This window comes from Kogia breviceps, chromosome 6 (assembly GCF_026419965.1).
Source record: "Kogia breviceps isolate mKogBre1 chromosome 6, mKogBre1 haplotype 1, whole genome shotgun sequence".
In the NCBI taxonomy this organism is placed as follows: Eukaryota; Metazoa; Chordata; class Mammalia; order Artiodactyla; family Physeteridae; genus Kogia; species Kogia breviceps.
Genome location: NC_081315.1, coordinates 83,663,789 through 83,688,103, shown reverse-complemented (window position 1 = coordinate 83,688,103; position 24,315 = coordinate 83,663,789). Strand labels below are relative to the sequence as shown.

The 24,315-nt window shown below is 41.5% G+C and overlaps 1 protein-coding gene and 1 pseudogene across 15 annotated transcripts in view; one reads left to right on the top strand and one right to left on the bottom strand.

The window, feature by feature from the left end:
* Nucleotides 1-785: 785 nt before the first annotated feature.
* The window catches only part of N4BP2 (NEDD4 binding protein 2), an 86,871-nt gene continuing 63,341 nt past the window's right edge, over nt 786-24,315 (top strand). For 6 of the 15 annotated variants that reach the window (XR_010841078.1, XM_067036234.1, XM_067036233.1 and 3 more), the window contains exons 1-3: nt 1,534-1,679; nt 7,694-7,757; nt 17,161-17,260. The gene's annotated coding sequence lies outside the window, so the exon portion shown is untranslated. Of the gene's footprint in view, nt 919-1,502; nt 1,680-2,161; nt 2,351-7,693; nt 7,758-11,413; nt 11,453-17,160; nt 17,261-24,315 lie in introns of those variants that run through there. The other 9 variants (XM_067036229.1, XM_067036235.1, XM_067036230.1 and 6 more) reach the window with 9 other exon arrangements.
* On the bottom strand, nt 8,959-9,976 carry LOC131758700 (large ribosomal subunit protein uL18 pseudogene; annotated as a pseudogene).

Below are 24,315 nucleotides of genomic sequence, written 5' to 3'. Positions count from 1 at the left end.
ATTTCGGGTTTCTAAAAAACCCACTAGAATGTTTTCGTGAGTTAGTGTTCCATCTAGACCTAAATGAAGATAAAAATTCACTTGCATTTTCCCCAAATTTCCACTCAGTTTATAGCAATTACTAAAACAACACTGACAGTCTGTCTCTTCGATGCAAAGGAATACTTTGTCAGGGGGCCACTTCTTTTCTCTACGAAAATCACTGATGGTGGAACAAAAAGTAATTGAAAAGGGAGGGGAACAGAGGGAGGAAAAAAACAAATAAGCATAATCACCACCCCCAGAAAGCAAGGGTGAAAAATTCGTGTGCCTGAAAACACTTAATATTTCACGTCAGAACACAGAAGAAGCAAACAAAGGAAGGCAGAGTTTAGGAGGACAAAAAATGGAGCAGGTTTTGGGGACGGTCTAATAACACAGTGAATGCAAAAAGGGCAGAAAACCTCGTTGCTTTTTCTTGGCACCTGAAAACTGAAGCTCTAAGCGGGGCAAAGGTCAGCGCCTGCGGTTCTACGTTGCAAACGTGGTCTCGTTTTTTTGTGCTTCCGCCAGCGTGTTCTAACCGCATGTCGGCGGCGCCGGTTGGGACCAGGCAGCTTCGGTCCTGGCTGCGGCCGCGGCTGCCGCCGACCCCTTTGTCTCCCGGCTCCGAGACGGCCGCGCCGTGTCCGACGCCCGAGCGCGCAGAGGGGCAGCGGGCCGCGCGCCCGGAAACCTCCCGCGGACAGCGCGGAGCGCGCGGAGACGCGGTTCGCGCTCCCGCCGCCGCCGTGGCTTTACACGCCTCGAGTCAACAGCTCTGTTAGGCTAAGCCGAGGCCGCTTGGCTCGCCCCGCGATCTCTCCCAACTTGCCGCTGGGACCTGCGAGGTGGCGGGCTCGCCCCGGCTCCCATTTCCTCCCCCGCCTCAACCAGCGAGTATGATCTTGTGTTTCTGTTTTGCTTTTGAAGATTGGGAGTGAAGAGGCTTATACATGGCTGTGCCTAACACGGTTACTGCGCAGCTTGTTTCAGCCGAAATTACGGGCCCCTTATTGCTACGTTCACCAGCTCAAAACGGCTCCCGCCTTCCCCGAAAACCCGACGCATTGAAAAGGGCTTGCTTCTCCGTGTGACCCCACAACAAGGAGAGGGGAAAACACGTCCGGCTTTCGGCTGAGCTTCTTTCGGGGGTGGGGGGCGGCTCAGATGCGGCAGAACCGGCCAGGCCAGGACCCGCTCTCAGTGGGGAGTGGGAGAGGCGGGAGCGCCCGCGGGCAGGGGTCGCCGGGGCCGGCCCTCTGGGGCGGGCCGACGCGCCCCAGCGGAGCTCGGGGACGAACCAGAGGTCGCGGTCGGGAGCCGGCGTGGGTGGGGGAGGCGCAGAGCGGCGATCCACCTGGGCGACGTGGCAGCCATTCCCTACTCCCCGAGACCCCTCCCCATTCGGCCGCCCACCCGCCCTCTCGCGGCTGGTTGCTGCGAGGCTGCTCTTCCCCGGCCGGACGGAGAGCGGCAGTGTCTCCCCGCAGGGCGCCCGCCGCGCGACTCCCCCCCGCGGCCGCCGCTGCTCGCCAGCCCTGCGCCGTGCCGGAGAGCGCAGTGGCGGCGGCGGGAAAGGGCTGCGGAATCGCGGCGCTGCGTCTCACACTCGACGACGCGGCCTCGGCCTCGACGCCCTCCGCCCGTTCCCGGAGCAGGTAAAGGAGGCGGGTGGGAGGCGGGGCGGCGGGGCTGGGCTGAGGGTCCGGGAGGGAAGGAATCCTGGAGTCCCCGAATCCGAGCGGAGGGCCTGAGGTAAGAGGCGGGAGGCGCTGCCACCGAAACCCCAATCCCCGAACGTGGGGGGCCGGCGCGGGCAGTCCGGTCCGCGGGCCCGGTCGCCCGGACGGAAGGGAAGTGAGGCGTCGGTGAGGGGCGGGCCATGGCGCGCCGCCCGAGGTCGGGCGAAGGCGGAAGCCGCGGCCGAGTTCCCGGCCCCCCAGTCCCTGGCGGGCCTCCAGGCCCTTGACACACCCCTCTCGCCCCCAGTAGCTTCCCTGTCAGTTCCCGCCTGGACTTGACCTCGAGGCCCTCCGAGCGCCTTCGGCTTTTCCCACGCGGATCCTTCTTGGAACTTCGGGCCACCCTCCCGAGCACGTACTCCTAGCAGAGCTGTTTATTTACTCCCAATCCAAACACAGCCTCTCTGCACGTTCCGAGTTTGGATACTGCGGGGAGGCATTCCCGGTTCCCGGTATCTGTGCCGCTTGGATCGTCGTCCACATCCCCTCCCCCACGGCAACTTTGATCCTCGCTGGGTCCCTCCTTGAGCCCTACCGTGATCCGGACCCTCTCCTAGAGGTCCGTGTGGAAATCCGTCTTGGATAGAGTGAGTCTCTCGACCTGGGGCAGTTTATTTCTTAAGTTCTTGGTTAAAACGTGGTGTTTTTTGTTTTTTTCTCTCCGAAAGAGAGCTAGAGTAATTAAAAAAAATAAAAAAGTGTAAACGCCCGATCGCGCTCATTGTTGGCTTTAAAGAATCTTCTTTTCGGCAATAGTCTTTAGAACTGGGATCTGATATTTGTGGCACGGACAGGTTTGTACACATTCTCGCCATGCAGTGGTTGTAATGTCTCCATAGCACAGTTCTGACGTGAAGGTAGGATTGGCTGGCTTTTCTACTCGACATCTTTAAGCCAATCAAGAAGCGCTGCTTGCCTGGAAACTGGATAACTCAGAAAAGGTGGGGATTGGTTGAGCTCAGAAAAAAAAATCCTGGACATGAACCTGGCTTCTCAGAAAAAAAAAATGATTTGCAGCTGCCTCTCTAACCCCACTTTAAAAAAAATATTACCTTTTCATCTCAACAGCAGCCTTTTCATTCTGCTTTTTATTATTTCCAATGTTTTCCTATCAAACGCCCAGCTCTCTTTTTAACTCATTTTAACTTTCATCCTTCAGTTTTCAATGAAAGAATCCTTAAACGCCTTAAGAAATGTAAACATCATGTGTTGGTGTTTTGATAATAAACGTAGTTTAATCTTCTTACGTTGTCCGTTGTTAAAAGTCAGAAATTAAATCAACAATTTTTTTTTCCTGTGCCAGAGCCTTTATTATTCAAGTGGTTGTGCTAGGATGGGGGGCTGCCGTGATGGAGATGGTGAAAAGAATAGGAAAGAAGTGGCTGATTTTCTGCATGGATGCTACACTTTAGTTCATGAAAAAAGACTAACGTATAAAACAAACAAAACCCAGGACAAATCAGCATTTAGTAATTACGAATGTCAGTTTGTGCACCTGTTGACTTTAGTTGCTTTGAAGGGGAGAGTAAAGAGGACTGAGCACTGGACTTAATAGAAAAAGTGGGCTTAAGTTATGGAATATTTTTTTCTTTATTTAAGTAGGCATAGTATCTGTACACAATAGAGGTTAAATAAATATTATCAGTGTAGGTTCATGTTTTTTTAATACTATCTGAGGATTTTCCTTCTCTTAAAATCTCCCCTTTCGGGCTTCCCTGGTGGCGCAGTGGTTGAGAGTCCGCCTGCCGATGCAGGGGACACGGTGGTCCGGGAAGATCCCACATGCCTCGGAGAGGCTGGGCCCAGTGATCCATGGCCGCTGAGCCTGCGTGTGTCGGCAATGTGAGAGGCCACAACAGTGAGAGGTCCGCATACCGCAAAACAAACAAACTCCCCTTTCTTCTTGATTATCTATGGTTATGCATGTCTTTTGATATGCAAAGCAGTTAGAAGAGAGCTACCATCTTTGCCTTCCTTCTATTCAGCTTTTTATGTGCAAACTCACATTCTAAGTCTTGGGAATAATCTTAGTTTGTCAGGTCAAACATTAAATCTTAGCAGATCACATTATTAAATGCCTTTAGTAGTTTTGTTAGGAATTAAAGAAGAGATTGAATTTTTAAAAATATATTTATCATGCCAGTCTGTGTGTAAGCCAAACGTCATTAGAATTATATCTGGGGCTTCCCTGGTGGCACATTGGTTGAGTATCCACCTGCCAATGCAGGGGACACTGGTTTGATCCCTGGTCTGGGAAGATCTCACATGCTGCAGAGCAATTAAGCCAGTGCGCCACAACTACTGAGCCTGTGCTCTAGAGCCCATGAGCCACAACTGCTGAGCCCGTGCACCACAACTACTGAAGCCCGTGCGCCTAGAGCCCTCTCGCCACAACTAGAGAAAGCCCGCGTGCAGCAACAAAGACCCAACACAGCCAAAAATAAATAAATAAAATAAATAAATTAGAAAAAAATATATATCTGGACTCTTTTAATAACAGTCCTTCCATCTTTTATTGGATTTTTGTAGCCATACCATTTAATTTTATAATGTTGCTTTCATAATATGATATAGTATTTAGTAGAATGAATTTCCCCTATGTGTCTTTAAAATATTTTTTAATATATCTGCTCTATTTATTAAATTTAAGAATTAGTTTGGGAGACTGACATGAATAATATTTAATTTTTCTGTTCTGAAGCAGGGTATCTTTAAAAAATTTTTTTCTTTTGTCTTTGAATTTGTTTCTTCCTCTTGTAGTGTCTTTACTGTTCTCCGTGTCCTCCTCCCCCTAAACTCTCTGCTAACCTACTTCAAGATTTAGGTGGTACATGTTGTAAAGTCTTCTTTCCGTCCTTCCCCCAGCAGAGATAATCACGTACTCATTGTATTACCTCTGAACCATTATAGTGAGCTACCTCCTCCCTATAGTAACCGAGTTTCACTGAATTTTACTCAGTTTTTTTTCTCTAACACTAGTCTCAAAGCTATAGTTGTATAGGTATTAAATAAATATTAGCATGAATAAAGGAGATATTTTACTTTAAAAAATATTTTTCCCAGTTACTATCTGTATGCTGATAATTCTTAAATCTCCAACCCAAAGCTCTTTCCTGATAACCGACTCATATATCATCTATCTTCATGACATGTTCATTTGTATGCTCCCACAGGTGACTCAGACTGAGCATATCCCAAACTGTAGTTATTATCAACCTTCCCTCTCCCAGCCTCAAACCAAAAATATGAAACAAACTACATCTTCTTTCTAGGGGAAGATTAAATGAGGTAATGCATGTGTGCTAAGAATTCGGTAAATAGTAGGCCCTGCTAATAATAACTTGGCAGAAACATGGGCTGTTCCTTTTCCTCTCTTTTTCACTTCATATTCTGATTGATCACTGAGCCCTGTTGACTTCTTTCTCCTTAATATCTCTTGAACCTGTGCCTTTTCCTCTATTTTCAAGGCTAACATCCAGCTCGATGGTTAGCATCATCTCTTACCTAGATTGCCGCAGTAGCCTCCTAAGTGGTTATCCCTTCTTCCAGTCTTGTCTTCCAATCCACTTTTCCCACTGTAGCCAGAGTAATCTGTCTAACACATTTAAACCTGTAACTCCCTTGCTAAAAACTTTTTTTTTCGGCCACACCGTGCAGCTTGTGGGATCTTAGTTCCCTGACCAGGGATCAAACCTGTGCACCCCTGCAGTGGAAGCGCAGAGTCCTAACCACTGGACCACCAGGGAAGTCCCAAAACATTTTTTTTTTTTTTTGCGGTATGCGGGCCTCTCACTGCTGTGGCCTCTCCCGTTGCGGAGCACAGGCTCCGGACGCGCAGGCCTAGCGGCCATGGCTCACGGGCTTACTTGCTCCGCGACATGTGGGATCCTCCCGGACCAGGGCACGAACCCGTGTCCCCTGCATCGGCAGGCGGATTCTTAACCACTGCGCCACCAGGGAAGCCCCCAAAACATTTTTTATGTGTGACTTTTCATTGCCTGCAGGATAAAATCTGAACTTTAAAAAAAAAATTTTAATTTTATTTATTTATTTTTGGCTGTGTTGTGTCTTCGTTGCTGCGCACAGGCTTTCTCTAGTTGCAGAGAGATGGGGCTACTCTTCATTGCAGTGCATGGGCTTCTCATTGCGGTGGCTTCTCTTGTCGCGGAGCGTGGGCTCTAGGTGCGCGGGCTTCAGTAGTTGTGGCACGTGGGCTCAGTAGCTGTGGCTCGCAGGCTCTAGAGCACAGGCTCAGTAGTTGTGGCGCACGGGCTTAGTTGCTCTGCGGCATGTGGGATCTTCCCGGACCAGGGCTTGAACCCGTGTCCCCTGAATTGGCAGGCGGATTCTTAACCACTGTGCCCCACCAGGGAAGTCCCTGAACTTTTTTTTTTTTTTTTTTTTCGGTATGCGGGCCTCTCACTGTTGCAGCCTCTCCTGTTGCGGAGCACAGGCTCCAGACGCGCAGGCTCAGCGGCCATGGTTCACGGGCCCAGCTGCTCCGCGGCACCTGGGATCCTCCCGGACCAGGGCATGAACCCGTGTCCCCTGCATCGACAGGCGGACTCTGAACCACTGCGCCACCAGGGAAGCCCTGAACTTCTTAATTTGGCTTTCAGGATCATGATCTGGCATGTTTACTTATTCATCCTCTGTCACTTTCTCCTTTTGCCCTCCATGTGCTGCTAGTCATAAACAGTTACTTGGATTTCTCCCTCAAGATGCCATGTTTGTTAAATCTAGGCCTGAGTACAGAAGCTTTCCTCTGTCTGGAATGCCTTCCCTAGCTCCCAGCTTCCTTCCCCTTTGGTTTTGTTAGCTCATACTTTCAGGTCTCCATAGAGGTGATAACCTCTCTAGGGAAGCCAGCCCTCTACTTGTTTGCCTAGCATTCTACATTCTCATTGTAATTGCTTATTGTTATCTCACCATGTACTGGTTAGGGTGTAACAAAGAAAGAGGTAAATTGACTATCTTAAAAAATGATGTGAGGGACTTCCCTGGTGGTCCAGTGGTTAAAACTTCATGCTTCCACAGCAGGGGGCACAGGTTCCATCCCTGGTCAGGGAACTAAGATCCTGCATGCTGTGCGGCATGGCCAAAAAAAAAAAAAAAAAAAAAGTGATTTGCATAGAGTGTATTAAAAAGGGAATTAAATAGTAATTTGGGGGTTTACCTAGTAGGGAAGAGAAAGACATTATATCTGATAAATAAAAGTTTTCTAAGTAGGAAAGGCATACTAAGTAGGTCCTTTTACAGTTTCAGTGAAGTATACCTTTACATATAATTTCCATTTTATTCAGTTTCTCTGAATATTAGTTAGAGGTTATTAGTTAGGACTTTTTGGATTGCAAATAACAGAGATACAGTTTGAAATGGCCTATGGATGGAAAAGTTACTGATTCAATAACCATATAACAGAAAGTGTATAGATAGAGATGGGCGCTAAGGTGGGAATTTGCCCATAGTTAGATCCTTCCTATAAATTTTTTTTTTTTTTTTTTTTTTTTTAGTTGCACCCCATGGCACGTGGGATCTTAGTTCCCCGACCTGGGACCTGGCAGTGAAAGCTCCGAGTCCTAACTACTAGTCCTAACTACTGGCGCCATCTCTCCTACTGCAGATATGCTTGTTCACAAAGTGGGACCTGGTTCCTGGCACACAGGCTTACTACTTAGAGACTCATGTCAGAGGATCTAGGTGGAGTTGCTCACGTGCCTGTCCTTTGACCAGTTCCTGCAGCTGAGGGGATGAGGTACTATGCCTAGTTCAGCCTAGATCAAGTGATGTGCTTACTTATATATCCAGGGGTCTATTAGCAGGAATCAGGCCCCTGATGGAGTAGGGGAGGAGAAGGAGTTCTGGGCAGACACAAAGAATATCCATTCTAAATCTTAACCACCCTTCTGACTTTCAATTTATTTCCCTAGATATTTTATTCATGGGAAAGAGATGCCCTGTATTATGGACCTGAGTATTCCAGGTACCGAAATGGTAAGTCCAGTATTTTAAAGAACTAAATTGGCTTTTTGGTTTGTGCTGGCATATAACAAATATTTGTTAAGCTTTTGTTTGCTAAATAGAAACACATTGTGAGATGCTTATAGACTAGTAGTCTAAATAAATAAATACAAAGGTGCTAAGGTAGAGGTGTATCTAGGATGCAGCGGCAGCTCTGTGTAAATCAGACTTTGGGATAGTGGAAAACTTCCCTGAAAGAAAGTTAATTGAGGCAAAAAATATGGGTTGGGTGGCATGGGGTAGAGGGACTTTTGGGTAGAACATGTGTGAGGCACAGAGATGTGAGATGGGCCAGGGGCCCATCTATCTAATTATTTGGGAAACAAATAATTAGATACAGGAGGAGTAGAGAGTACCTGGGGAGGAGTAGAGGAAGAGGACGGTAGGGGTAGGTAAGGGGCCAAATCATAGAAGCCCTTGAATGGTTTACCAAGGATTTGGAACTTGATCTTGAAAGCTGTGGAGTCATTGAAGCATTTTAAGCTGGAACTCTCAGGCTTGAAGTGCCTGTGAAATATACACACAGATATGTCTGTCAGGCAGATCTTGGAGAGACAGCAGTGAGCGGTCCTGAAGAGAGATCTTAGTTCTCTGCCCAGGAATTGAATCTGGGTAGCCTGGAAGAAAACCAGGAATCCTAACTTCTAGACCACCAGGGGCTAGAGGCTAGAAGCAAAGTGGCCCTGGCTCTTGCCCCTGTTTGAAAGCAGGAATGTTTCAAGGAGGCAAAAACTGTAAAAACAGGTACAAATTTTATTATTAGAGACACAACACAACAAGTGGGAGAGCACACAGAGAAACAGTTTATTTAAGCCTGAAGCAAGGCAGAAATATACACCTGGAGAGAAAGGGGTATGAGTCTCTTCTTTAATGAGGAGGAGCGCAGTAAAGAGGTGATTTAAATCACTTATATAGGACAGTCCTTCCGGGTCTTTGTTTACTTTAGGCCAATAATCTTGTTTCTTTTTTCACATCTGACCTGTCCTAGGACTCTCCCCAGCATGGGTGTGCAACTTTTTTCTAAGATGGATTCCACCGCAGAGGGTTGTTGGGGGTATGTCCACACTTATTATGGGGTGGCGCCCCCTCCCTTTTTTGACCCCTCGAGGAGCCTTCCTGTGTATGTGCAGACAGGGAAGTTTTCGTCGACCTCAGGAGTGGTCATCTTATCTTTTTTTTTTTTTACTTGTTCAATACGTTTATTACTGTCTTTATCTGAAAAATCTTCATAGAAATTGTGGTTTGGTTTATTAACTCTCAGCAGCCCGTTCCTGAGCTCTAAGGAAGCTTGCCTTCTTCTGAGCTACCCGATCTTTCTTCTGGGCAAGTGACATTTTAGGACGGTTCCACCTCTTTTTTTAAACTTTTTTCTTAGGCTTCTTCTCATATACTGGATTCCCTCATATTGCAGCATGAGCTTTCTTATACATCTCCTCTATCATGTCTGGAGTTACGTTATTCTTTATGTATTGAGAGCATTGTTTTTTGTAAGCATCTTCATCTTCTTCAATCAGGTAACGCATATAATCTGCAATGTTCTGCCCCATGATGTGCTTTCGGTATACCTCAGCATTGAATTATTTGCTTTCTGAATCATAACCAGGGAACTGTTTGGTACTGTGAGGGATAGACAAGCCTCCATCGACAGCTCCCTTCAGGGCGCCAAAAACTTTATTCCCAGTAGTAGTCCTGACAAGCCGTGCATCCAAGTAACAGGTGAAGGCACCAGATTGACCATCAATGCTTTCCGCATTGTATTCATCTCCAGTCACCTCGACTTGGCCTTCATAAATTTTGTCCATACCAAACCTATTAAGAAGCCTGTGTGCCAACAGCAAGCCAGTACAAATATGCTGCAGCATAATTTGTCAGGCCAACCTTCACACCATACTTTGGGAGTTCATGAGCATAAGCTGCACAAACTATCATATCTCCTTCTATACGGGCATAAGCAATCTGACAAATGATATCTCTGTTAGTTACACGAACTATCATTCTGTATTTGGGTGTGTTGTACTTATTTTTATCTTGAATTGCCAATCATCTCCGAGCATAGTAGTCAGTTTTGCCCTCTTGCCATCTAAACTTCACTTGGTATCTCTTGAAGTAGGCCTTATTCTTGACAACTTTAACGAACCCCATCCTGTAGAACAGAAGCTCTAGCCGTCACTGAGCTGCAGAACCAGCACGGCTCTGGGGGCGGTGGGTGCGGGGGGTGGGGTGGACCAAAAAAACACCATCTTATCTTTTTACTTCAGCAAAACTCAGCTCTTGTCACTAACTTTGTCCTTGGAGTGTCTAGGGAAAACAAAGCTTCAGTTTTACTCCACTTGACAAACACCAGCTCTCTAGCCCAGGGACCCATCTATCTCCTATCTCAAGGCAGTTAACTATATTGGAGTTTGGGAGAGAATTCTTGGCTGGAGTCATAGGTACTGAAGCCATGGATTTGGATGGGCCTAGAAAAAGGTGGTGGAGCGGAAGGTTGGGAACAGAACCCAGGGTAACAATGACACTGAAAGAGTGAGCATGAGAAAAGCAATCAATGAAGGAGACTGAGAAGGGGCAGCCAAAGAAAAACCAGTAGATGTAGGCGGCAGATTGCATTGGATCAAGAAGTCAACAGAAAGTGGGAAGTTGAAACAATATATTGTAAACTGCTTTTATTTTAAGGAACTGAAACTGTTTAGGAATACTGGGAGTTTGGATAGTCTGAGTTAAGAATTCTCTTCATTGTTATCAATTCAGGGTGTATTGAGAAACCAAATTTCAAACAGTTTTTCCACTATAGGAATTTGAACTTTTTAGAATTAGAATTTTTAAAGATAGGGAGGAGAGGATGGAGGCTTTTTGGAGGGTGGTAGTTGGTAGGAAAGAATTGTTTGAATAGGGCATGGATATGGTTTATGTACAATCAGTCATGTTGGCGTGTACAGAACACCTAGTAGAGTATTCTGCGTATAGTTTCTGGAGCTATAAAGATTCAGTTAATCTATTTTATCAGGAGACCTAGAGTTGATAAATGATGGTGTAGTTGTAATTAAATTTATACTTCTTGGGATTTCTATTTGTGGTTTTCTTTTCTGTTCTATTTCTGACTTAACCTCTCTTGAGTGAACATTTTCTTTCCCTTCTCTTACATTTTTCTTTGTAGTTAAACCCCTTATAGATTTTTTAAAAATTGTAAAAAACGTAAAACAAAATTTATCATCTTAACTTTTTAAGTGGACAGTATAGTAGTGTTAATAATACAATAAGTCCCCTACATATGAACAATTTCCATTCTGAGAACATGTTCATAAGTCCAACAAAGTTAGCCTGGGTACCCAACTAACAATCGGCTGTATAGTACTGTAATATAATAGATTTATAATACTTTTCACACAAATAATGCATAAAAAACAAAAAAAGTAAACATTTTTAATCTTACAGTACAGTACCTTGAAGAAAAGTACAGTAGTACTGTACAACATCTGGCATACAGGAGCTGGCATCGAGTGAACAGGCAAGAAGAGTTACTGACTGGAGGAGGGGGAGGAGGTGGGAGATGGTAGAGCTAAAGGATCGTCAGCAATAGGAGATGGAGGGCAAGCTGCAATTTCACTCACGCCTTACTTGATTGGACATGAGAGCACATGTTTGCATCTTTGGAAGTTCGCAACTTGAAGGTTTGTATGGAGGGGACTTACTGTATATACATGGTTAATACAACAGGTCTCTAGAACTTTTTGTCTTGCAGAACTGAAACTCTATACCCATTGAACAACCCCCACCTTCCCCACCTCACCTCTAGCCCCTGGCATCTGTCATCCTACTTTGTAAGAGTTTGACTACTATATTTGTTTACTGAGGTATAGTTAATGGACAATATTATATGTTTCAAGTGTACAGCATTGTGATTGACCATTTTTAAAGGTTATACTCCATTTATAGTTATTATAAAATATTGGCTATAGTCCCTGTTGCACAATACATCCTTGTAGCTTATATATATACAGATATATATATATTTAATATCTTTATTGAAATATAATTGCTTTACAATGGTGTGTTAGTTTCTGCTTTATAACAAAGTGAATCAGTTATACATATACATATATCCCCATATTTCCTCCCTCTCGTGTCTCCCTCCCGCACTCCCTATCTCACCCCTCTAGGTGGTCACAAAGCTCCAAGCTCCAAGCTGATTTCCCTGTGCTATGTGGCTGCTTCCCACTAGCTATCTGTTTTACATTTGGTAGTGTATATATGTCCATGCCACTCTCTCACTTCGTCCCAGCTTACCCTTCCCCCTCCCCATATCCTCAAGTCCATTCTCTAGTAGGTCTGCATCTTTATTCCCATCTTGCCCCTAGGTTCTGACCATTTTTTTTTTTTTTTTTTTTAGATTCCATATATATGTGTTAGCATATGGCTTGTAGCTTATATTATACATAGTAGTTTGTACCTCTTAATTCCCTACACCTATCTTGCCCCTTACCCCTTTCCCTTTCCCCACTGGTAACCACAGATTTGTTTTCTATATCTGTGAATCTGTTTCTTTTTGTTATATTCATTAGTTTGTTTTATTTTTTAGATTTCACATATAAGTGGTGTCATACAGTACTTGTCTTTCTCTGACTTATTTCACTTAGCATAATATCCTCCAAGTTTATCCATGTTGTTGCAAATGGCAAAATTTCATTCTTTTTTATGGCTGAGTAGTATTCGATTATGTATATCTTCTTTATCTCTTCATCTGTTGATGGACACTAAGGTTACTTCCATATATTGGCAATTGTAAATAGTGCTGCTGTGACCACTGGGGTGCATCTATCTTTTCCAATAAGTGTTTTCATTTTTTCTCACATATACCCAGGAGTAGAATTGCTGGGTCATATGGTAATTCTAATTTTAGTTTTTTGAGAAACCTCCATACTGTTTTCCACAGTGGCTGCACCAATTTACATTCACGAGGGTTCCCTTTTTTCCACATACTCACCAACATTTGTTATTTGTGTTCTTTTTTTTAAATTAAAAAAATTATTTATTTTATTATTTATTTTTGGCTGTGTAGGGTCTTTGTTGCTGCACGTGGGCTTTCTCTAGTTGAGGCAAGTGGGGGCTACTCTTTGTTGCGGAGCGCGGGCTTCTCTTGTTGCAGTTGCAGAGCACGGACTCTAGGTGTGTGGGCTTCAGTAGTTGTGGTGCATGGGCTCAGTAGTTATAGCTTGTGGGCTCTAGAGCGCAGGCTCAGTAGCTGTGGCACACCGTCTCATCTGCTCCGCAGCATGTGGGATCTTCCCGGACCAGGGCTCGAACCCATGTCCCCTGCATTGGAAGGCAGATTATTAAGCACTGCACCACCAGGGAAGCCCCTGTGTTCTTTTTGATGATAGCCATTCTGACAGGTGTGAGGTGACATCTTTTTTTTTTTTTTTTTTTTAAGTCTTTATCAAATTTGTTACAATATTGCTTCTGTTTTATGTTTTGGTTTTTTGGGAGTGAGGCATGTGAAACCTTAGCTCACTGACCAATCAAACCTGCACCCCGCCCCTTCATTGGAAGGCGAAGTCTTAACCACTGGACCATCAGGGAAGTCCCTCATGTGGTTTTAATTTGCATTTCTCTGATGATTAATGATGTTCTGTAGGCCATCTGTATGGAACTTGACTACTTTAGATACCTCATGTAAGTAGAATCATACACTACTTGTCTTTTTGTGACTGGCATATTTCACTTAGCATAATGTCCTCAAGGTTCATCTATGTTAGAGCATATGACAGGATTTCCTTCTTTTTAGAGGCTGCATAATATTTCATTATGTATATGTGTGTGTGTATCCCACATTTTCTTTCTTTTTTTTCCTTTTTCTTTCTCTTTATTTATTTGGCTGCATCGGGTCTTAGTTGTGGTGTGCAGGCTTCTCTCTAGTTGTGGCGCACGGGCTCCAAAGTGCAAGGGCTTAGTAGTTGCAGTGCGCAGACTTAGGTGCCCTGCAACATGTGGGATCTTAGTTCCCTGACTAGGGTTTGAAGCTGCATTCCCTGCATTGGAAGGCAGATTCTTAACTGCTGGACCACCAGGGAAGTCCTTCCCACTTTGCTTAATCCAGTTTTCTATTGATGAATATTTAGGTTGCATGAACTTTTTAAAAAATTACTTATATGTTCTTCTGTATCAACTAGTCTGCTGTAAACTCCTTGTGTGTATTTCATTTCAATTATTGTATCTTTCAGCTCTTACTGGTTCTTTTTTATATTTCCTTCTTTCTTGTTAAAGTTTTCACTGTGTTCATCTCAATTTTTTCCAGGTTCAGTTAGCGTTCTTATTACTAATGCATTGAATTCTTTATCTGGTAAATTATTTATCTGTTTTATTGGCTGTTTTTTTTTCCCTGGGTTTTTTTTTTCTTATTTTTTTATTTGAAAGAAATCCCTTTGCCTTCTCATTTTGTTCAACTCACTCTGTCTCTATGAAATTAGGATACCTATCCCAGTCTTGAAGGGGTGTCCTCTGCATGTGAGTATGGGTCACATCTTCCCCCAGGGTGTGCTGGAAGCTATCACCTTGGTGTGAGGTGGGACTAGAGATTGAGAGGCTAGAACCAGAGACAGGTGTGAACTGGGGCTTCCATGTTCAGTGGCCATCACCACCCTATTATGGGCATTGTCAGGTCCCAAGGTGTTGGAGTTAGAAATCCTGAGGGTCGGGTCCTAGCTGGTCTGTTCTCTCTAAGTGTGCACTCTCCTCATGCCTGGCAATGGGGAGCAGCATTGAAGCAAGAGGAGCTGGATTGTGTGCCTGGTCCAGGCTGGGACACACGCTGGGACAGTGCTGGTATGCCAGTCAGAGCTCAAGACAGCTCCTTATCCAACAACTCTGTGAGCACTAGCAATGGCTGCCCTTACCCCTTTCAGTACAGTGCTGGGCCCAAGTTGGCTCTGTCCCCCATGTGTGAGATTGCATGGACTTTTAATTTGCTTCTACCTCTTGACTATTGTAAATAATGCTGCAGTGAACATGGGTGTGCAAAAATCTCTTGGAGATCCTGTTTTCAATTCTTTTGACGTATGCACAAAAGTGGGATTGCTGGATCATATTCTATTTTTACTTTTCTGAATAACCTCCATATTGTTTTTCATAGTAGCTGCGCCGTTTTACATTCCCACCAACAGTACACAATAACTTTATTTATTTATTTATTTGGTGGCGTTGGGTCTTCGTTGCTGCACGTGGGCTTTCTCTAGTTGCGGCGAGTGGGGGCTACTCTTGCTTGCAGGGCATGGGCTTCTCACTGCGGTGGCTTCTGTTGTTGCAGGGCACGGGCTCTAGGCACACGGGCTCAGTAGTTGTGGCTCGTGGCTCTAGAGTGCAGGCTCAGTAGTTGTGGCGCACGGGCTTAGTTGCTACACAGCATGTGGGATCTTCCTGGACCAGGGACTGAACCCATGTCTGCTGCATTGGCAGGCGGATTCTTAACCACTGCGCCACCAGGGAAGTCCCCACAATAACTTTAACTTTTTTTTTTGCGGTACACAGGCCTCTCACTGTTGTGGCCTCTCCTGTTGCAGAGCACAGGCTCCAGACGCGCAGGCTCAGCAGCCATTGCTCAGGGGCCTAGCCGCTCGCTCCGCGGCATGTGGGATCTTACCGGACCGGGGCACAAACCAGGGTCCCCTGCATCGGCAGGCGGACTCTCAACCGCTGTGCCACCAGGGAAGCCCAAACTTTCTTTTTTTTTTCCCTCAAGGTTGCTTTGGCTATTTGGGGTTCTTCTCTTAATTTTTATCCTTTAAAAATTTTTCTTTCATTTTCTTCCTTCCCTTACCACATGATTGAACTTTTCTTTTTCTTAGAACACATATGTAACCAGATATAACCTTTAAAATATGGAGTGTGCCCTGCTTTTATTAAAATTTGGTATATTTGAATTCAGAGTTTCAAATTAAGGGTTGGTATTTGAATTTAAAAAGGATTTTTTACTTTCTAGAGGTAAACAAACCAGTTTACTTGAAGCATGGTACATATTAAAAACTTTTATTAGCAAAATGCATAGACATATATATAGAAAAGTAGAATAGTACATTGAACTCATGTAAAACCATCTCCTAGGTTTAATGATTACTAATATTTTGCTACATTTGCTTTATATGTGTGTATATTTCTATGTATATATAAATTTCCTGAGCATTTTAAAAGTAAATGGTGGCAAATGAGTTTTTTTCTTTTTGTGTACTATACATGTGTTATATATATTTTGAACTTTGATAATTTCATTTAAGGATTTAGCTTGAAATTTACTCTTAAAAATTCATAAGATGTATTATCTTTGACATATCTTCCAGAAAAAGGATATTCTCCTGTATAACCATAAAACCATTGTCATTCCTAGCAAAATTATCAATAATTCCCTAAATATATAATACTTGTACCATATTCAGATTTCTCTAATTGTTCCAAAAACATATTTTTTATTGCCTTTAAAAAATATGAAAATCTAGTCAAGAGCTACCCATTGTATCTGGCTGTCTCTTGAGTCCTTTTTAATTATAGAACTGTCTCTAACCTACCCACCCCCTTTACCACCCTCCCTCCCCCTCCCCATAATATAGATTTGTTGACTGTTGAGAATGTCTGACATTTTGTATTGCTGATAGTTTCTTCATGGTCAGTATAACTTTGTCTTCTATCCCCTATGTTTCATATAAACTGGGAGTGAGATTTAAAGGTGTTTCAGATTCAGGTTAAACATTTTTGGAAGAGTAGTTCATTTAGCAATGCTGTGTACTCATATTGTTTCACTTACAGGCATGTAATGTTTAGTTGTCCCACCATTTGGATGCTGTGTTTGATCACCAGGCCAAGGTGATGACAACCAGATCGTTTTATTGTAAAATTATGTTTGTCTTTTTATATCTTGCAAATATGTGGCATGGTACTTTGGCACCAGGTATGTCTCTGTTAACCTTTCACCTAATGATTTTAGCCTTCATTGATGATTGTTGGTGATTCTTGATCAACTATTTAATTATGGTTTAGGATATGGTAATTAGTTTTAGATCCTATTACATAGTTGTCTTCAATAAAGAAGGTTTCCCTCATCAATTAGCACTATTTTGTTGCCTTGAAATAATGTTCTACTTAAAAGGCAAAATAAATGCTTAGGTCTTTCCCTTTATGTGTTCCAGAGTGTAATAGTCACCTCTAATGGCAGTGGATAAAGTCGGTCTTTTTTCTTTACTTTGTGGTTTTCTCTTTGGAATGTGATATATATCTATATTATAAATATTGTATATATTTTGGACTTTGATTCCATTTGGGATTACTGGTTGATATAAATTTGATTTTGTTACATATGTATATAATATATCATCATTTACATTTTTTTTAATAGTAAGAAGACATTATGTTGGATAACAGGAAGAGCTGTAGAGTTTGCAGGTGTCAACTGTGGCCTTAATAAGCACATTGATAGCATCAGTGATAGACAGATGGTAAGTTTATTGAAGTCTAGAGTGATTTACACGTAGGTTTTCAAGCTTTTATTTACATATTTGAGTGATAAAAGAAATCTCTCATAAGAAGGAAAATGTAATCACATATTTTGTTACTAGAATTTCTCAAAGAGCTTGTGGTTGCATAAAACATGCTGACCCAAGAAGTCTAAAGAATTGTATTATGGTTTTCCCGTTTAATGTGTGTTTTGGTGTCTTTGCTTCTAAAATACCCCTTCTCACTCCTTCATATTTTACATATTTTAGCCAACCACAAATATTTTTTGTGTTCCTATTTTATGTATGGGACTATGACTAAATGCCAAATTGAAGTAGTATGTATCATAATCTGTGTTCTCAAGGAACATGGCTAATTGGGGAAGTAAACACATACAGATGAAAATATGTCAGTAAAACCAACAATGTGAGAATCTCAAATATCTAAGGAAGATTAGTACTGGTAGTAAGTAATGAAGGAATATAGAAAGTGTTGAAGAATTGTAGACAAATACACTTTCCTGCCATTCTTTGGCCCAAAGCTGTATATGGTTCAGCAACTGGCTTTTCCCCTTAAGAATATGTCTCAGGGATCTTTTTGGTTTCTACATTATACCTTCAACTTTTTCATAGCTGCATAGTATTCCATTTGCCGTAATTTATTTAACCATTCTTTATCAATAGTTAGTATGTCCAGCTATTACTTATAATAGTTTTTATGACAGATGGATGCATTTTAAGATTATTGGTTACCTTAATTTGGTTACATTTTTTATAAATACTGTCTTTTTTAGTGACATACCCTTTGGTACCTTGATGAGATTTAGTTTCTACCTTCAGCTTATCAAGCAGTAGACTTAAAATCATCTTGTAGGTAACTTAATCCCCAGTAAAGATTGATTGTATTGGTTCTTGGTAGCAATTGTTTCTGAGAGAGATGTTTTATGATCTTGTCTGGGATTTTGCCATGTTTGAGTCTTCTAACTTCCCTATATGTTCCTTATAGAGAGATGATTTTTGTTTTCATTCCTTTTATGGTGGTTTTAAAGAGCTAGAATACTATTGATATATTTGATTGTTAGTATCAGTTTTCTTAGGCCTGTTATTTTTAGATGATTGATATTGAGTATTAAATAGAATATCTTTCTTGACTGTTATAGAAATTTATTTCTGGATATTTTTCCATAAAGGTAAGTTCTTTAAAATTACTACCCCTTATAATATATGCATGTAACAGATTTATTCATAAAATGATACAGGGAAATTTTTAAGTGTTAGGACCGTGTTGATGATGTAGTTTTTAGTAGGAAAGTTTTTTCCTGAAGTGGTGTTTATTGGTGTATCCACTTTACTGGCAGTACTGACCATTACCATACCACTGTTAGAGTTCATGTTCACTTCTACTACTATTTATAGACTTCATGTTCACCCTGAATTTTTTTTAATGGTTAAAAGAACATATATCCTTATCTGTTTAAAAAAAAAAAAAGAACTAGAGTTAATAAGACCTCTGCTTATCATGCTGTAATATTTTATTTTATTTTATTTATTTATTTATTTATTTATTTTTGCGGTACGTGGGCCTCTCACTGTTTTGGCCTCTCCCGTTGCGGAGCACAGGCTCCGGACGCGCAGGCTCAGCAGCCATGGCTCACGGGCCCAGCCGCTCCGCGGCATGTGGGATCTTCCCGGACTGGGGCACAAACCATGCTATAATATTTTAATGATAATCTGTGAGCAAGTATGTATTGGTTAGCTTCTCTCAGGTTAAAACTGAATAATAGAGGTAGAAGAGCTTGGAAAATGTGTATATGAAATTTATATATATATTCATGGTATCACTATTAATAACAATTTATATTATTTGTTTTTAGGTTCTTCATTTGAGAACCAGCCCTTTCACATTTCTCCATAATATAGCAAACCTTCTTACCCATCCCAATTTCCCATATCCTTTTAGAATATTTAGGTCAGGTATGTATATGAAGAAGCTACACAAGCTTGTTTAAACTAGTGTATTAATGAGGCCTTCTTTATGGAAAAATGAAGATATACAAAATCAGGTGATAAAAGTTAAATGTGAACATTAAGTGAATAAATAGAATTGAAGTAAACCGGATCTACAGAGTGATTGGGAGGTAGTGTCAGCTATGTATGTTTTTATATTTGAGTTTCTTCCCTATACTGGTTGGATACTTAAACTGCCTATATGTTTAGATCCTTTTCCATATAGGTAGACATAATTAAAAAAAGGGGTGGAAGGATATATAGTTTGCAAGCTGGAGGAAGTGTGTAGGGAAGTCCAAGATTCAGCTTTATTTGATAATAGTGGTTGTTTTTTCCCATGATGATGAAATAATGTATATATTATAGATTATTTGGAAAATGCAAAAAGTAGTTTATAAAAAGTAGATTAAAAACATAGTAGTTAAAAATAAAGTTACCATTACCCAGGATTTCCTTTCCAATCTAATATAGTCCAGTCCCATTTAGGTGTCTGTATAAATTATATTCAGTTTTGTGTCTTGCTTTCTTTTTTAACATAGTTTAAAAAAAAACCTCTAGTTAATATTATCCAAAATATAATCTTTAATGGCTGTATAAAATTCCATCTTATAAATCTGCAGGGATATTGTATCTAGTAGAGTCTAGCAAACCTGGGTTCAGATCCCAGTTTTGCTACTTAAGAGCCTTAAGCCTGATAACTTACTTTTTCTAGTCCTTAGTTTTCTTAGTTGTGAAATAGGCATAATATTAATTACTGTTTTAAGAATTAAGTAAAATCATGATCTTAACATTCTAGCTGGCATATGTTAAGTATTTAATACATTGTACTTACTATCATCAGAAAGTTTTTTATCATTTCTTTCTCACCAAATATTTAGTTGTTTTCCATTTTTCTTTGTAAAAAGTTATAGTATTTTGAACATCTCTATATAAATATTTATGTAAATCTGTGATTATTTTTTATGATGAGCTCCTAGAAGTAGAATACAAAAAATGGGTGAAATAAAAATAAGTAACCTAAAATTTCTTGACACATAGTCAGTGCCATTTTGCTTTTCAGAAAGGTTATACCAGTTAACACTCATCACAGTGTATAAGAATTTTTATTTTACTCTAGCCTTGCTAACACTGGCTATTGTCATTTTTAAAAATTATGTTTTATTTAATAGGCAATATAAAAATATTTTAATCCTATATTATCTCTTTTAATTTGGTTTTATTAATGGGGTTAAACTTTTTTTTTTTTTTTTTTTTTTTTTTTTTTTGCGGTACGCGGGCCTCTCACTGTTGTGGCCTCTCCCGTTGTGGAGCCCAGGCTCCGGACGCGCAGGCTCAGCGGCCATGGCTCACGGGCCTAGCCGCTCCGCGGCATGTGGGATCTTCCCAGACCGGGGCGCGCACCTGTGTCCCCTGCATAGGCAGGCGGACTCTAAACCACTGCATCACCAGGGAAGCCCCGGGGTTAAACTTTTTAATGTTTATTGAGTATTTCTGTTTCTTCTTAGAATTCTGTACCTATTGCTTTCTTGTTCTTGGTTCTTTTTCCCTGCCTTAATCCTTTATTCATCAACAGAAATTTATTGAGTGCTTACTATGTGTTAGACATTGTTTTAGTATTGGTATTTAATTTTTATATTTACTATAGTGATGGCAATGCAGAAGTGAACAGAATTGACAAAAACATATTTTTCAAAGAGCTTACTTTTAGTGTCAGCGTATACAGGCATTAAACAAAATAAACATCTAAATTATAGAGTGATAACTGCTTTGAAGCAAAAAATAATGAAAGGGAGATGGAGAGAACTCTGTGTGTGCGCACGATTTTACACTGGGTGGTTAGGGAAAGCCTCACTACAAAGGTGCCATGAGTAAAGTCTTGTAAAAAGCAAGTCAGATACATATCTGGGGGGTGGAGAGGAGTGCATTTCTGGTTATGAATCAAGTGTAAGGGCAGTGAAGCAGGAGAATACTGGGTGAGTTTAAGAAAGAGCAAGAGGGAGAGTAGCAAGAAATGATTTGAGAGAGTTATTAGGGAACCAGACTGTTTAAGATTGTAACTAGGCCATTTTAAGAACCTGGGCTTTTACTCTGTGTGAGATGCAGAGCTATTGGAGGTTTTAAAGCAAAGGAGTGACCTGATTTGACTTATGATCTACTGATTCAATGCAGTTCCTGTCAGTGTACTGTCTGACTTTGCAGAAATTGACGAGTTGACTCTAAATTTCACATGGAAAATGCAAGGGGCCTGGAATTGCAAAACAGTCTTGGAAAAGGAGAACAAAGTTGGAAGATTCACGTTTCCTAATTTTAAGACTTACTGCAAAGCACAATAATCAGGACAGTGTGATACTGGCATAAGAATAGACATATAGATGAATGAAATACAACTGAGAGTCAAGCAGTAAACTCTTATTATCATGGTCAGTTGATTTTCAGCAAGGGTACCAAGACCGTTCAATGAGGAAAGAATAGTATTTTCAACCAATGGTGATGGGACAACTGGATATCCACATGCAAAAGAATTAACTTGGACCCCCGTCTTACACCATATACAAAAATTAACTCAAAATGGATTGAAGACCTAAATGTAAGAGCTAAAACTACAAAATTCTTAGAAGAAAGCATGGCACATATCTTTGTGACCTCGGTTTAGGCAATGGTTTCTTAGATAGGACACCAAAAGTGTAAATGACAAAAAAAAAAAATTCATCAAGATAAGAAATATGCTTTGAAGGACACCATCAAGAAAGTGAAAAAGACAACCCACAGAATGGGAGAAAATATTTTATATTTGATAAAGGACTTGTATCCAGAAATATAACGAACTCTTAAAGTTCAGTAATATAGACAAGTAACCCTTAAATTTAAAAATGGGCAAAGGATCTAAATAGACATTTCTTCAAAGAAGATATACGAATACCAATAAGCACATAAGTGATGGTCAGCGTTAGTTATTAGGGAAATGCAAGTTAAAGCCACAATGAGATACCATTAGGATGGCCATAGTCAAAAAGAGGGACAATAACAGGTGTTCGTGAGATTGTAGAGAAATGGGAATCCCCATACAATACTGGTAGAAATTTAAAATGGTGCAGCCACTTTGGGAAACAGTCTGGCACTTCCTCAGAAGGTTAAACATAGAGTTACCACATGGTCTGAATATACATTGAATTTAGAACTGGCAAGATTTGCTGAATGATTAGACATGAGGTGTGAGGGAAAGAGGAGGCAAAAATGACTCAGTTTCTTTTGCCTCAGCAACTGGAAACTATTGTTGCTGCAGTTGAGAGGATTATAGTTAGGGGGGTCTGCAGTGGAGGATCAAAAGATCACTTAGACACTCTTGGTTTGAGATGTCTATTGGATACACAAAGTGGAGATGTTCAGTGGGTAGTTTGTTGTGGGTATGGAGTCAGGGAAGAGGTGCAGATTGGAGATGTAAATTAGTTAGCATTTTGTTAGTGTTTAAAACCATGGAGAGGTCACCAAAGGAGTGGGTAAGCCTGGAAACGCTCCACTGTTTCCAAATTGAGTGATGAGGAAATCCTGAGAGTGGCACTGTCCTGAGAAGAAGATAATGTTAAAACGTTCTTTGGAGGAGGGATTTATCAACTGAGTAAATGCGACTAATAGGTCTAGACCATTAGATTTAATTTTATTTTCTCATTGTTGGTGTTAAAGAGATATACAGTCTGGCAACCTTGCTAAATTATCTGGGTAATCCAACAGATAATCTGTAAATTCTTTTGGATTTCATATGCACTCAATTTTAGTGTCTGTGAATAGCGATGGTTCTATTTCTTCCTTTCCAATCTTCAGAACTTTTATTTCCTTTTCAAGTCTTAACGCTCTGGCCATGAGCTCTGGTACAATGTAGTTGATTATATGACTTTTCTTCTTTATTTTGTTAATATCAGGAATTGTATTGGTTGACTTTCAAATATTTTTTAAAATTAATTAATTTTATTTTTGGCTGTGTTGTGTCTTCGATGCTCGTGTAGGCTTTCTCTAGTTGTGGCGAGCAGGGGCTACTCTTCGTTGTGGTGCATGGGCTTCTCATTGCAGTGGCTTCTTTTGTTATGGAGCACGGGCTCTAGGTGTGCGGCCTTCAGTAGTTGCAGCGTGTGGGCTCAGTAGTTGTGGCTTGCGGGCTCTAGAGCACAGGTTCAGTAGTTGTGGTGCACGGGCTTAGTTGCTCCGCAGCATGTGGGATCTTCCCGCACCAGGAATCGAACCTGTGTCCCCTGCTTTGGCAGGCAGAATCTTCACCACAGTGCCACCAGGGAAACTCCGTAGTAGAATTTATTTATTTTAAAAAACGAGAAAAAAATTTTTTTTGGCCATGCCACTCAGCATGCGGGATCTTAGTTCCCCAACCGGGGGTGGAACCCGAGACCCCTGCAGTGGACGAGTGGAGCCCTAACCACTGGACCGCCAGGGAAGTCCCTTTAGTGGAATTTATTGATGAAGCCATGTAGACCTGGAGTTTCTTTGTGGGAAGGTTGTTATTTTGTTTGTTTTGTTTTTGTTTTTTTTGCAGTATGCGGGCCTCTCACTGTTGTGGCCTCTCCCGTTGCAGAGCACAGGCTCCGGACATGCAGGCTCAGTGGCCATGGCTCACGGGCCCAGCCACTCCGTGGCATGTGGGATGTTCCCGGACCGGGGCACGAACCCATGTCCCCTGCATTGGCAGGCGGACTCTCAACCACTGCGCCACCAGGGAAGCCCTGTGGGAAGGTTTTAAGTTACAGATTTCATTTCTTTAATAGATACAGAACTATCAGTTTTTTAAAATATCTGGTATGGTATGATGTTTGTTTTTTTAAAAATAATATGTGCATTTCATTTAAAGTTTAAAATTTATGGATGTTAAATTGTTTATGATATCTTCATCTCTCTCTTTTTTAATTTTTTATAACCAAGACAAATAATATATTCATTAATTTCAAACTAACAGGTGAAAAGGAAGCACATTTCTTCCATAAATTGTATATAGACATATACTGGACTCCTAAAGAGATGCATCAGAGTCTTAAGATAATAATCTTTTT